At 52.6% G+C, this 12890-nt stretch overlaps 1 protein-coding gene across 1 annotated transcript in view; it reads left to right on the top strand.

Annotated features, from left to right (window-relative positions):
- The window catches only part of LOC147084842 (uncharacterized), a 34687-nt gene that overhangs the window by 5535 nt on the left and 16262 nt on the right, over positions 1 to 12890 (top strand). The gene's annotated exons all lie outside the window — the stretch shown is intronic.

Genomic DNA, 12890 nt, shown 5'->3' with positions numbered 1-12890 from the left:
GTATAAGCCCACTCGACCCAATCTCTCCTCGTACGTCATTCCTGCCATCCCAGATATCAGCCTGGTGAATCAGTCTGGTGATAAGCAGACGGGGCCTCGGTTTGACGTCTCATCCGAAAGACAGCACCTCTGACAGTGCGGCGCTCCCTCAGTACTGCACTGGGAGTGTCAGCCTAGATTTTTGCGCTCAAGTGCCTGGAGTGGGACTTGAACCCACAACCTTCTGACTCAGAGGCGAGTGTGCTACCCACTGAGCCACAGGCTGACACACAAACACACGAGGGAGAAAGGAATGGAAGGATATGGTGATGGGGTGAGATGAAGAGGGGTGGGAGGAGGCTCGTGTGGAGCAGACACACCGGCACGGACCAGCTGGGCTAGGACCCCAGCTATTCACAATATATATTAATGATCTAGACGAGGGAACTAGATGTAATATCTCCAAGTTTGCAGACGACACAAAGCTGGGTGGGCGTGTGTGCTTTGAGGAGGATGCCGAGAAACTCCAGTACGATTTGGACAGGTTGGGCGATTGGGCAGATGCATGGCAGATGCAGTATAATGTGGATAAATGCAAGGTTATCCACTTTGGTGGCAAAAACAGGAAGGCAGATTATTATCTGAACAGCAATAGATTGGGAGAAGGGGAAGTGCAACGAGAACTGGGTGTCCTTGTGCACCAGTCGCTGAAGGTAAGCATGCAGGTGCAGCAGGCGGTTAAGAAGGCAAATGGTATGCTGGCCTTCATAGCGAGAGGATTCGAGTACAGGAGCAAGGGTGTCTTGCTGCAGTTGTACAGGGCCTTGGTGAGACCACACCTTGAGTATTGTGTGCAGTTTTGGTCGCCTTATCTGAGGAAGGATGTTCTTGCCATGGAGGGAGTGCAGTGAAGATTCAGTAGATTGATACCTGGGATGGCAGGAATGACGTATGAAGAGAGATTGGGTCGATTCGGCTTATATTCGCTCGAGTTTAGAAGAATGAGAGGGGATCTCATTGAAACTTATAACATTCTAACAGGACTAAACAGACTAGATGCAGGAAGGATGTTCCCGATGGCGGGGGAGTCCAGAACCAGGGGTCACAGTCTAAGGATAAGGGGTAAGCCATTTAGGACTGAGACGAGGAGGAATTTCTTCACCCAGAAAATGGTGAACCTGTGGAATTCTCTACCACAGAAGACAGTTGAGGCCAATTCATTAAATATATTCAAGAAGGAGTTAGATATATTTCTTAAGGCTAAAGGGATCAAGGGATATGGGGAGAAGGCAGGGACGGTACTGAGTTTGGATGATCAGCCATGATCTCATTGAATGGCGGAGCAGGCTCGAGGGGCCGAATGGCCGACTCCTGCTCCTATCTTCTATGTTTCTAAGTTTAAGATCAGAGCAGCGATGTTCAATACACTTCCACTGTGAGCTGCATGTCAGTTTTGTTATGTCAACAGTCACGCTGTAGTTGCAGGCTGCGGCCAGCGGGCGGCGCTGCGGAGCGGGGTTTCCGATGCGCCGGGCGACGTCGCCAGTGTTCGGCCAAGTCTTTCCGCTCCTGCCCGTAAAATACCGCGCGCGTAATGGTTCGAAATTTTTTGTGTAACTTATTGTGTCTGTCGTCTCAAAATTAATAAAGTATTTTTCATCCCTCTGGTCGTGGTGTCACGTAAGTTGCATTTCTACAGCGCCTTTTATGACCTCGGGAGTGGCCAATGGATGGGGAGTGGCCGAAGGAGGGAACGAGGGGTCACAGGAGGGACGAGGGGTCAAAGGAGAGAGGGAGTAGAGAGTAGAGAATGGAGAAAGACAGACAGAGAGAGAGTGGACAAAATGGTGCTAGATTGGGAAATGTTGATGTACAGAGGGACCTGGGTGTCCTTGTACACCAGTCACTGAAAGCAAACATGCAGGTGCAGCAAGCAGTTAGGAAGGCAAATGGTATGTTGGCCTTCATTGCAAGAGGATTTGAGTACAGGAGCAAGGATGTCTTACTACAGTTCTACAGAGCCTTGGTGAGACCACACCTGGAGTACTGTGTGCAGTTTTGGTCTCCTTACCTAAGAAAGGATATACTTGCCATAGTGGGAGTGCAGCGAAGGTTCACCAGACTGATTCCTGGGATGGCAGGACTGTCGTATGAGGAGCGATTGGGTCGACTAGGCCTGTATTCACTAGAGTTTAGAAGAATGAGAGGGGGATCTCATTGAAACGTGTAAAATTCTGACCGGGCTAGACAGACTGGATGCAGGGAGGATGTTTCCCCTGGCTGGGGGGGTCTAGAACGAGGGGTCACAGTCTCAGGATACAGGGTAGGACATTTAGGACTGAGATGAGAAATTTCTTCACTCAGAAGGTGGTGAACCTGTGGAATTCTCTACCACAGAAGACTGTGGAGGCCAAGTCACTGAATATATTTAAGAAGGAGATAGATAGATTTCTAGACGTGTGTGTCTGTCGGTGAGTGTGAGCAGTAATGTACGAGTGTGTCTGTCTCTCCTGTGAGCAGTTGTCGTCTTCTTCTCAGGCAGTCCCTGGGAACCGAGGATGACTTGCTTCCACACTAACAATGAGTTCTCAGGTGACTGATGAGTCCAGTGCGGGACCTACAGTCTCTGTCACAGGTGGGGCAGACGGTGGTTGAAGGGGCGGGTGGGTGGGGTGCTTGGGTTGACGTGCGCTGCCTGCGCTTGGCTTCCGCTTGCTCCCGGCGAAGAAACTCGAGGTGTTCGGCGCCTTCCCGGATGCTTCTCCTCCACTTTGCGCTCTGGTCTTTGGGCCAGGGATTCCCAGGTGTCGGTGGTGGGGATGTTACACTTTTTCAAGGAGGCTTTGAGGGTGTCCTTGAAGCGTTTCCTCTGCCCACCTGGGGCTCTCTTGCCGTGCCGGAGCTCCGAGTACAGCGCTTGTTTTGGGAGTCTCGTATCGGGCATGCGGACAATGTGACCCGTCCATCGGAGCTGATCGAGCATGGTCAGAGCTTCGATGGTGGGGATGTTGGCCCGAGCGAGAACACCGACGTTGGTGCGCCTATCCTGCCAAGGGATTTGCAGGATCTTGCGGAGGCAGCGTTGGTGGTACCTCTCCAGTGCTTTGAGTGCCTGCTGTACATGGTCCATGTCTCTGAGGCATACAGCAGGGCTGGTATCATAGACATAGAAGATAGGAGCAGGAGTAGGCCATTCGGCCCCTTCGAGCCTGCTCCGCCATTTAATGAGATCCTGGCTGATCATCCAAATTCAGTACCCTGTCCCTGCTTTCTCCCCATATCCCTTGATCCCTTTAGCCTTAAGAAATATATCTAACTTCTCCTTGAATATATTTCACTACTGCCCTGTAGACCATGAGCTTGGTGCTGGGTTTGAGGTCCTAGGTCTTCAAACACTCTCTTCCTCAGGCGACCGAAGGCTGCACTGGCGCACTGAAGGCGGTGTTGGACTTCGCCATCGACGTCTGCCGAGGCTCCCGAAGTATGGAAAGTGGTCCACGTTGTCCGTGATGCATCTTAATAATGAATTGAGGCGGTCAAAGGGGCTTCCTCATCCGTAACTATCTGGTGCACTCTTGACGAGCCTGCGCCTCACGATGGGGTCTGGGGGCGGCGGGGTGGGGGGGTAATTCCCCATTTAATTTAGGTTCTTATCCACGGCCTCTGCCCAATAGATGACTGCCAGAGACTAGCAGCTGCTCTCATTAACTAAGAACATAAGAATTAGGAGCAGGAGTAAACCATTCGGCCCCTCGAGTCTGCTCCGAAGTGACCCGCCCGTCGGAGCTGATCGAGCGTGGTCAGAGCGTCAATGCTGTCTGTCTCTGTCTGTCCCCTGTGAGGGGTGATGTGTGCGTAAGTGAGCTCGTGCACCCTGCTGTTTGTACCTGGTGTGGACGAGCTCATGAACTTGGGTTCATTGAGATACGTTCCTGTGAAAACAAAACTGTGCAGTTTTGGTCACCTTATCTGGGTGCCCTTGTGCACCAGTCGCTGAAGGTAAGCATGCAGGTGCAGCAGGCGGTTAAGAAGGCAAATGGTATGTTGGCCTTCGTAGCGAGAGGGTTCGAATACAGGAGCAAGGATGTCTTGCTGCAGTTGTACAGGGCCTTGGTGAGACCACACCTTGAGTATTGTGTGCAGTTTTGGTCGCCTTATCTGAGGAAGGATGTTCTTGCCATGGAGGGAGCGCAGCGAAGATTCACCAGACTGATACCTGGGATGGCAGGAATGACGTATGAGGAGAGATTGGGTCGATTGGGCTTATAGTCGCTAGAGTTTAGAAGAATGAGAAGGGATCTCATTGAAACTTATAAAATTCTAACAGGACTAGACAGACTAGATGCAGGAAGGATGTTCCCGATGGCGGGGGAGTCCAGAACCAGGGGTCACAGTCTAAGGATAACGGGTAAGCCATTTAGGACAGAGATGAGGAGGAATTTCTTCACCCAGAGAGTGGTGAACCTGTGGGATTCTGTACCACAGAAGGCGGTGGAGGCCAATTCATTAAATATATTCAAGAAGGAGTTAGATATATTTCTTAAGGCTAAAGGGATCAAGGGGTATGTGGAGAAAGCAGGGACAGGGTACTGAATTTGGATGATCAGCCATGATCGCATTGAATGGCGGAGCAGGCTCGAGGGGCCGAATGGCCTACTCCTGCTCCTATCTTCTATGTTTCTATGTTTGTTATAACTCGGGAACTGACGAGACAGGCAAAAGACGTTGCTAGACATACGTTTAAAAAAAAATACATTGCCAAATCTGAAGAGGTAATTCAGAGAGAGAAACAGTCTGATTCTCCGGAACTCCATCTCTGGACTGCAAGTCGAGTGGCCGATTTTGCATCTAGTGTGAGCCGTGGCTCAGTGGGTAGCATGCCCACTTCTGAGTCAGAAGGTCGTGGGTTTGAGCCCCCGCTCCAGAGACTCGAGCCCCATAATCCTGGCCCACACTCCCCGGTGCCAGTACTGAGGGAGCGCTGCACTGTCGGAGTTAGATGTATATACTCTAGGGCTCGAGCCCCATAATCCAGGCCCACACTCCCCGGTGCCAGTACTGAGGGAGCGCTGCACTGTTGGAGGTAGATGAATATACTCTAGGACTCGAGCCCCATAATCCAGGCCCACACTCCCCGGTGCCAGTACTGAGGGAGTGCTGCACTGTCGGAGGTAGATGTATATACTCTAGGACTCGAGCCCCATAATCCAGGCCCACACTCCCCGGTGCCAGTACTGAGGGAGCGCTGCACTGTTGGAGGTAGATGTATATACTCTAGGACTCGAGCCCCATAATCCAGGCCCACACTCCCCGGTGCCAGTACTGAGGGAGCGCTGCACTGTCGGAGGTAGATGTATATACTCTAGGACTCGAGCCCCATAATCCAGGCCCACACTCCCCGGTGCCAGTAATGAGGGAGCGCTGCACTGTCGGAGGTAGATGTATATACTCCAGGACTTGAGCTCCATAATCCAGGCCCACACTCCCCGGTGCCAGTACTGAAGGAGTGCCGCACTGTCGGAGGTAGATGTATATACTCTAGGACTCGAGCTCCATAATCCAGGCCCACACTCCCCGGTGCCAGTACTGAGGGAGTGCTGCACTGTCGGAGGTAGCTGTATATACTCTGGGACTCGAGCCCCATAATCCAGGCCCACACTCCCCGGTGCCAGTACTGAGGGAGTGCTGCACTGTCGGAGGTAGATGTATATACTCTAGGACTCGAGCCCCATAATCCTGGCCCACACTCCCTGGTGCCAGTACTGAGGGAGTGCTGCACTGTCGGAGGTGGATGTATATACTCTTGGACTCGAGCTCCATAATCCAGGCCCACACTCCCTGGTGCCAGTACTGAGGGAGCGCTGCACTGTCGGAGGTAGATGTATATACTCTAGGACTCGAGCCCCATAATCCAGGCCCAAACTCCCCGGTGCCAGGACTGAGGGAGCGTTGAACTGTCGGAGGTAGATTTATATACTCTAGGACTCGAGCTCCATAATCCAGGCCCACACTCCCCGGTGCCAGTACTGAAAGAGCGCTGCACTGTCGGAGGTAGATGTATATACTCTAGGACTCGAGCCCCATAATCCAGGCCCACACTCCCTCGTGCCAGTACTGAGGGAGCGCTGCATTGTCAGAGGTAGATGTATATACTCTAGGACTCGAGCTCCATAATCCAGGCCCACACTCCCCGGTGCCAGTACTGAGGGAGCGCTGCACTGTCGGAGGTAGAGGAAGGACGTTCTTGCCATGGAAGGAGTGCAGCGAAGATTCACCAGGCTGATACCTGGGATGGCAGGAATGACGTATGAGGAGAGAGTGTGTCGATTGGATTTATACTCACTGGAGTTTAGAAGATTGAGAGGGGATCTCATCGAAACCTATAAAATTCTGTCAGGCCTGGACAGACTAGATGCAGGAAGGATGTTTCTGATGGCCGGGGAGTCCAGAACCAGGGCTCATAGTCTAAGGATAAGGGGTAAGCCATTTAGGACTGAAATGAGGAGGAATTTCTTCACCCAGAGAGTGGTGAACCTGTGGAATTCTCTACCACAGAAGGCAGTTGAGGCCAATTCATTAAATATATTCAAGAAAGAGTAGGATATATTTCTTAAGGCTAAAGGGATCAAGGGATATGGGGAGAAGGCAGGGACAGGGTACTGAATTTGGATGATCAGCCATGATCTCATTGAATGGCGGAGCAGGCTCGAGGGGCCGAATGGCCTACTCCTGCTCCTATCTTCTATGTTTCTATGTATACACTCTAGGACTCGAGCCCCATAATCCAGGCCCACACTCCCCGGTGCCAGTACTGAGGGAGTGCTGCACTGTCGGAGGTAGATGTATATACTCTCGGGCTCGAGCCCCATAATCCAGGCCCACACTCCCCGGTGCCAGTACTGAGGGAGCGCTGCACTGTCGGAGGTAGATGTATATACTCTAGGACTGGAGCCCCATAATCCAGGCCCACACTCCCCGGTGCCAGCACTGAGGGAGCGCTGCACTGTCGGAGGTAGATGTATATACTCTCGGACTCGAGCTCCATAATCCAGGCCCACACTCCCCGGTGCCAGTACTGAGGGAGTGCTGCACTGTCGGAGGTAGATGTATATACTCTAGGACTCGAGCCCCATAATCCAGGCCCACACTCCCCGGTGCCAGTACTGAGGCAGTGCTGCACTGTCGGAGGTAGATGTATATACTCTAGGACTGGAGCCCCATAATCCAGGCCCACACTCCCCAGTGCCAGTACTGAGGGAGGGCTGCACTGTCGGAGGTAGATGTATATACTCCAGGACTCGAGCCCCATAATCCAGGCCCACACTCCCCGGTGCCAGTGCTGAGGGAGCGCTGCACGGTCGGAGGTAGATGCATATACTCTAGGACTCGAGCCCCATAATCCAGGCCCACACTCCCCGGTGCCAATACTGAGGGAGCGCTGCACTGTCGGAGGTAGATGTATATACTCTAGGACTCGAGCCCCATAATCCAGGCCCAAACTCCCCGGTGCCAGGACTGAGGGAGCGTTGAACTGTCGGAGGTAGATTTATATACTCTAGGACTCGAGCTCCATAATCCAGGCCCACACTCCCCGGTGCCAGTACTGAAAGAGCGCTGCACTGTCGGAGGTAGATGTATATACTCTAGGACTCGAGCCCCATAATCCAGGCCCACACTCCCTCGTGCCAGTACTGAGGGAGCGCTGCATTGTCAGAGGTAGATGTATATACTCTAGGACTCGAGCTCCATAATCCAGGCCCACACTCCCCGGTGCCAGTACTGAGGGAGCGCTGCACTGTCGGAGGTAGAGGAAGGACGTTCTTGCCATGGAAGGAGTGCAGCGAAGATTCACCAGGCTGATACCTGGGATGGCAGGAATGACGTATGAGGAGAGAGTGTGTCGATTGGATTTATACTCACTGGAGTTTAGAAGATTGAGAGGGGATCTCATCGAAACCTATAAAATTCTGTCAGGCCTGGACAGACTAGATGCAGGAAGGATGTTTCTGATGGCCGGGGAGTCCAGAACCAGGGCTCATAGTCTAAGGATAAGGGGTAAGCCATTTAGGACTGAAATGAGGAGGAATTTCTTCACCCAGAGAGTGGTGAACCTGTGGAATTCTCTACCACAGAAGGCAGTTGAGGCCAATTCATTAAATATATTCAAGAAAGAGTAGGATATATTTCTTAAGGCTAAAGGGATCAAGGGATATGGGGAGAAGGCAGGGACAGGGTACTGAATTTGGATGATCAGCCATGATCTCATTGAATGGCGGAGCAGGCTCGAGGGGCCGAATGGCCTACTCCTGCTCCTATCTTCTATGTTTCTATGTATACACTCTAGGACTCGAGCCCCATAATCCAGGCCCACACTCCCCGGTGCCAGTACTGAGGGAGTGCTGCACTGTCGGAGGTAGATGTATATACTCTCGGGCTCGAGCCCCATAATCCAGGCCCACACTCCCCGGTGCCAGTACTGAGGGAGCGCTGCACTGTCGGAGGTAGATGTATATACTCTAGGACTGGAGCCCCATAATCCAGGCCCACACTCCCCGGTGCCAGCACTGAGGGAGCGCTGCACTGTCGGAGGTAGATGTATATACTCTCGGACTCGAGCTCCATAATCCAGGCCCACACTCCCCGGTGCCAGTACTGAGGGAGTGCTGCACTGTCGGAGGTAGATGTATATACTCTAGGACTCGAGCCCCATAATCCAGGCCCACACTCCCCGGTGCCAGTACTGAGGCAGTGCTGCACTGTCGGAGGTAGATGTATATACTCTAGGACTGGAGCCCCATAATCCAGGCCCACACTCCCCAGTGCCAGTACTGAGGGAGGGCTGCACTGTCGGAGGTAGATGTATATACTCCAGGACTCGAGCCCCATAATCCAGGCCCACACTCCCCGGTGCCAGTGCTGAGGGAGCGCTGCACGGTCGGAGGTAGATGCATATACTCTAGGACTCGAGCCCCATAATCCAGGCCCACACTCCCCGGTGCCAATACTGAGGGAGCGCTGCACTGTCGGAGGTAGATGTATATACTCTAGGACTCGAGCCCCATAATCCAGGCCCACACATCCCCGGTGCCAGTACTGAGGGAGCGCTGCACTGTCGGAGGTAGATGTATATACTCTAGGACTCGAGCCCCATAATCCAGGCCCACACTCCCCGGTGCCAGCACTGAGGGAGCGCTGCACTGTCAGAGGTAGATGTATATCCTCTAGGACTCGAGCCCCATAATCCAGGCCCACACTCCCCGGTGCCAGCACTGAGGGAGCGCTGCACTGTCGGAGGTAGATGTATATACTCTAGGACTCGAGCTCCATAATCCAGGCCCACACTCCCCGGTGCCAGAACTGAGGGAGTGCTGCACTGTAGGAGGTAGATGTATATACTCTAGGACTCGAGCCCCATAATCCAGGCCCACACTCCCCGGTGCCAGTCCTAAGGGAGTGCTGCACTGTCGGAGGTAGATGTATATACTCTAGGACTTGAGCCCCATAATCCATGCCCACACTCCCCGGTGCCAGTACTGAGGGAGCACTGCACTGTCGGAGATAGATGTATATACTCTAGGACTTGAGCTCCATAATCCAGGCCCACACTCCCCGGTGCCAGTACTGAGGGAGCGCTGCACTGTCGGAGATAGATGTGTATACTCTAGGACTCGAGCCCCATAATCCAGGCCCACACTCCCCCGGTGCCAGTACTGAGGGAGTGCTGCACTGTCGGAGGTAGATGTATATACTCTAGGACTGGAGCCCCATAATCCAGGCCCACACTCCCCGGTGCCAGCACTGAGGGAGCGCTGCACTGTCAGAGGTAGATGTATATCCTCTAGGACTCGAGCCCCATAATCCAGGCCCACACTCCCCGGTGCCAGCACTGAGGGAGCGCTGCACTGTCGGAGGTAGATGTATATACTCTAGGACTCGAGCTCCATAATCCAGGCCCACACTCCCCGGTGCCAGAACTGAGGGAGTGCTGCACTGTAGGAGGTAGATGTATATACTCTAGGACTCGAGCCCCATAATCCATGCCCACACTCCCCGGTGCCAGTACTGAGGGAGCACTGCACTGTCGGAGATAGATGTATATACTCTAGGACTTGAGCTCCATAATCCAGGCCCACACTCCCCGGTGCCAGTACTGAGGGAGCGCTGCACTGTCGGAGGTAGATGTATATACTCTAGGACTTGAGCCCCACAATCCAGGCCCACACTCCCCGGTGCCAGTACTGAGGGAGTGCTGCACTGTCGGAGGTAGATGTATATACTCTAGGACTGGAGCCCCATAATCCAGGCCCACGCTCCCCGGTGCCAGTACTGAGGGAGCGCTGCACTGTCGGAGGTAGATGTATATACTCTAGGACTGGAGCCCCATAATCCAGGCCCACACTCCCCGGTGCCAGTACTGAGGGAGCGCTGCACTGTCGGAGGTAGATGTATATACTCTAGGACTTGAGCTCCATAATCCAAGCTCACACTCCCCGGTGCCAGTACTGAGGGAGCGTTGCACTGTCGGAGGTAGATGTATATACTCTAGGACTCGAGCCCCATAATCCAGGCCCACACTCCCCGGTGCCAGTACTGAGGGAGCGCTGCACTGTCGGAGGTAGATGTATATACTCTAGGACTCGAGTCCCATAATCCCGGCCCACACTCCCCGGTGCCAGTACTGAGGGAGCGCTGCACTGTCGGAGGTAGATGTATATACTCTAGGACTCGAGCCCCATAATCCAGGCCCACACTCCCCGGTGCCAGTACTGAGGGAGTGCTGCACTGTCGGAGGTAGATGTATATACTCTAGGACTCGAGCCCCATAATCCAGGCCCACACTCCCCGGTGCCAGTACTGAGGGAGCGCTGCACTGTCGGAGGTAGATGTATATACTCTAGGACTCGAGCCCCATAATCCAGGCCCACACTCCCCGGTGCCAGTACTGAGGGAGTGCTGCACTGTCGGAGGTAGATGTATATACTCTAGGACTTGAGCTCCATAATCCAGGCCCACACTCCCCGGTGCCAGTACTGGGGGAACGTGATATAAATGCAATTTGTTCTTGTTGTCTGAAGGGACTTTTATTTTTTTTTTGCCATTAAAAATAAATTTCAGAGAGATACGCATCGGGCGGACTTCTTCAGGAATTGTCGGAAGTCACATAATTTTTATTTTCTTTTAAATCCAGAGACGGATGCTTTGATGGGTGTCTCTTAAGGGAGATTGTAAGATGTCTCCTATGAGCATTTCTCATACTATCGCTGCATTAATAAAAAATTTCAAAAGGTATGAATTGTTCAAGCTCTTAAGAGAGATCGTAAGATGTCCAAGAACTTTTTGTTGAAAAATACGTTCTAGAGAGATGCATCGGATCTAAGATTCTACGGTTTCTTTTAATCGCCTTTATCATTGGATCGTTCTATTAATGCCATTTAAAAAACATTGCAGAGAGATATGCATCGGGTAGAGCTCTTCAGAGATCGTAAGAATGATAGAACGGTTACAGCACAGAAGGAGGCCATTCGGCCCCTCGAGCCCCTGCCGGCTCCCTGCGAGAGCACTTCAGCTAGTCCCACTCCCCCGCCCTTTCCCCGTAGCCCTGCGAGTTTCTTTCCATCAGGTACTTATCCAATTCCCCTTTTGAAAGCCACCATTGAGTCTGCCTCCACCACCCTTTCAGGCAGCGCATTCCAGATCCTCACCAGTCGCTGCGTAAAAACGTTTTTCCTCATGTCGCCTTTCGATCTTCTGTGTCCTCTGGTTCCCGACCCCTCCGCCAACGGGAACAGTTTCTCTCTCTCTGCTCTGTCCAGACCCCTCACAATGTTGAACACCTCTATCAAATCTCCTCTCAATCTTCTCTGCTCGAAGGAGAACAACCCCAGCTTCTCCAGTCCCTCCACATCACTGAAGTCCGTCATCCCTGGTACCATTCTGGTCAATCTCCCCTTAACCTTCTCTGCTCTAAGGAGAACAATCCCAGCTTCTCCAGTCTCTCCACATCACTGAAGTCCCTCATCCCTGGTACCATTCTGGTCAATCTCCTCTCAATCTTCTCTGCTCTAAGGAGAACAATCCCAGCTTCTCCAGTCTCTCCACATCACTGAAGTCTCTCATCCCTGGTACCATTCTGGTCAATCTCCCCCTTAACCTTCTCTGCTCTAATGAGAACAACCCCAGCTTCTCCAGTCTCTCCACATCACTGAAGTCCCTCATCACTGGTACCATTCTGGTCAATCTCCCCTTAACCTTCTCTGCTCTAAGGAGAACAACCCCAGCTTCTCCAGTCTCTCCACATCACTGAAGTCCCTCATCCCCGGTACCATTCTGGTCAATCTCCTCTTAACCTTCTCTGCTCCAAGGAGAACAATCCCAGCTTCTCCAGTCTCTCCACATCACTGAAGTCCCTCATCCCTGGTACCATCCTGGTCAATCTCCCCCTTAACCTTCTCTGCTCCAAGGAGAACAACCCCAGCTTCTCCAGTCTCTCCACATTACTGAAGTCCCTCATCCCTGGTACCATCCTGGTCAATCTCCCCTTAACCTTCTCTGCTCTAAGGAGAACAACCCCAGCTTCTCCAGTCTCTCCACATTACTGAAGTCCCTCATCCCTGGTACCATTCTGGTCAATCTCCCCTTAACCTTCTCTGCTCAAAGGAGAACAGTCCCAGCTTCTCCAGTCTCTCCACATCACTGAAGTCCGTCAATCCCTGGTACCATTCTGGTCAATCTCCCCCTTAACCTTCTCTGCTCTAAGGAGAACAACCCCAGCTTCTCCAGTCTCTCCACATCACTGAAGTCCCTCATCCCTGGTACCATTCTGGTCAATCTCCTCTGCATCCTCTCTAAGGCCTTCACATCCTCCCTAAAGTGCGGTGCCCAGAATTGAACACAGTAGTCCAGTTGAGGCC

The sequence above is a fragment of the Somniosus microcephalus genome, unplaced genomic scaffold (assembly GCF_052327205.1).
Source record: "Somniosus microcephalus isolate GS21.2 unplaced genomic scaffold, FLI_Smic_1.0 unresolved_chr9, whole genome shotgun sequence".
Classification (NCBI taxonomy): Eukaryota; Metazoa; Chordata; class Chondrichthyes; order Squaliformes; family Somniosidae; genus Somniosus; species Somniosus microcephalus.
The sequence above is the reverse complement of the archived record's forward strand: the minus strand, read 5'-3'. Positions and strand labels throughout refer to the sequence as shown.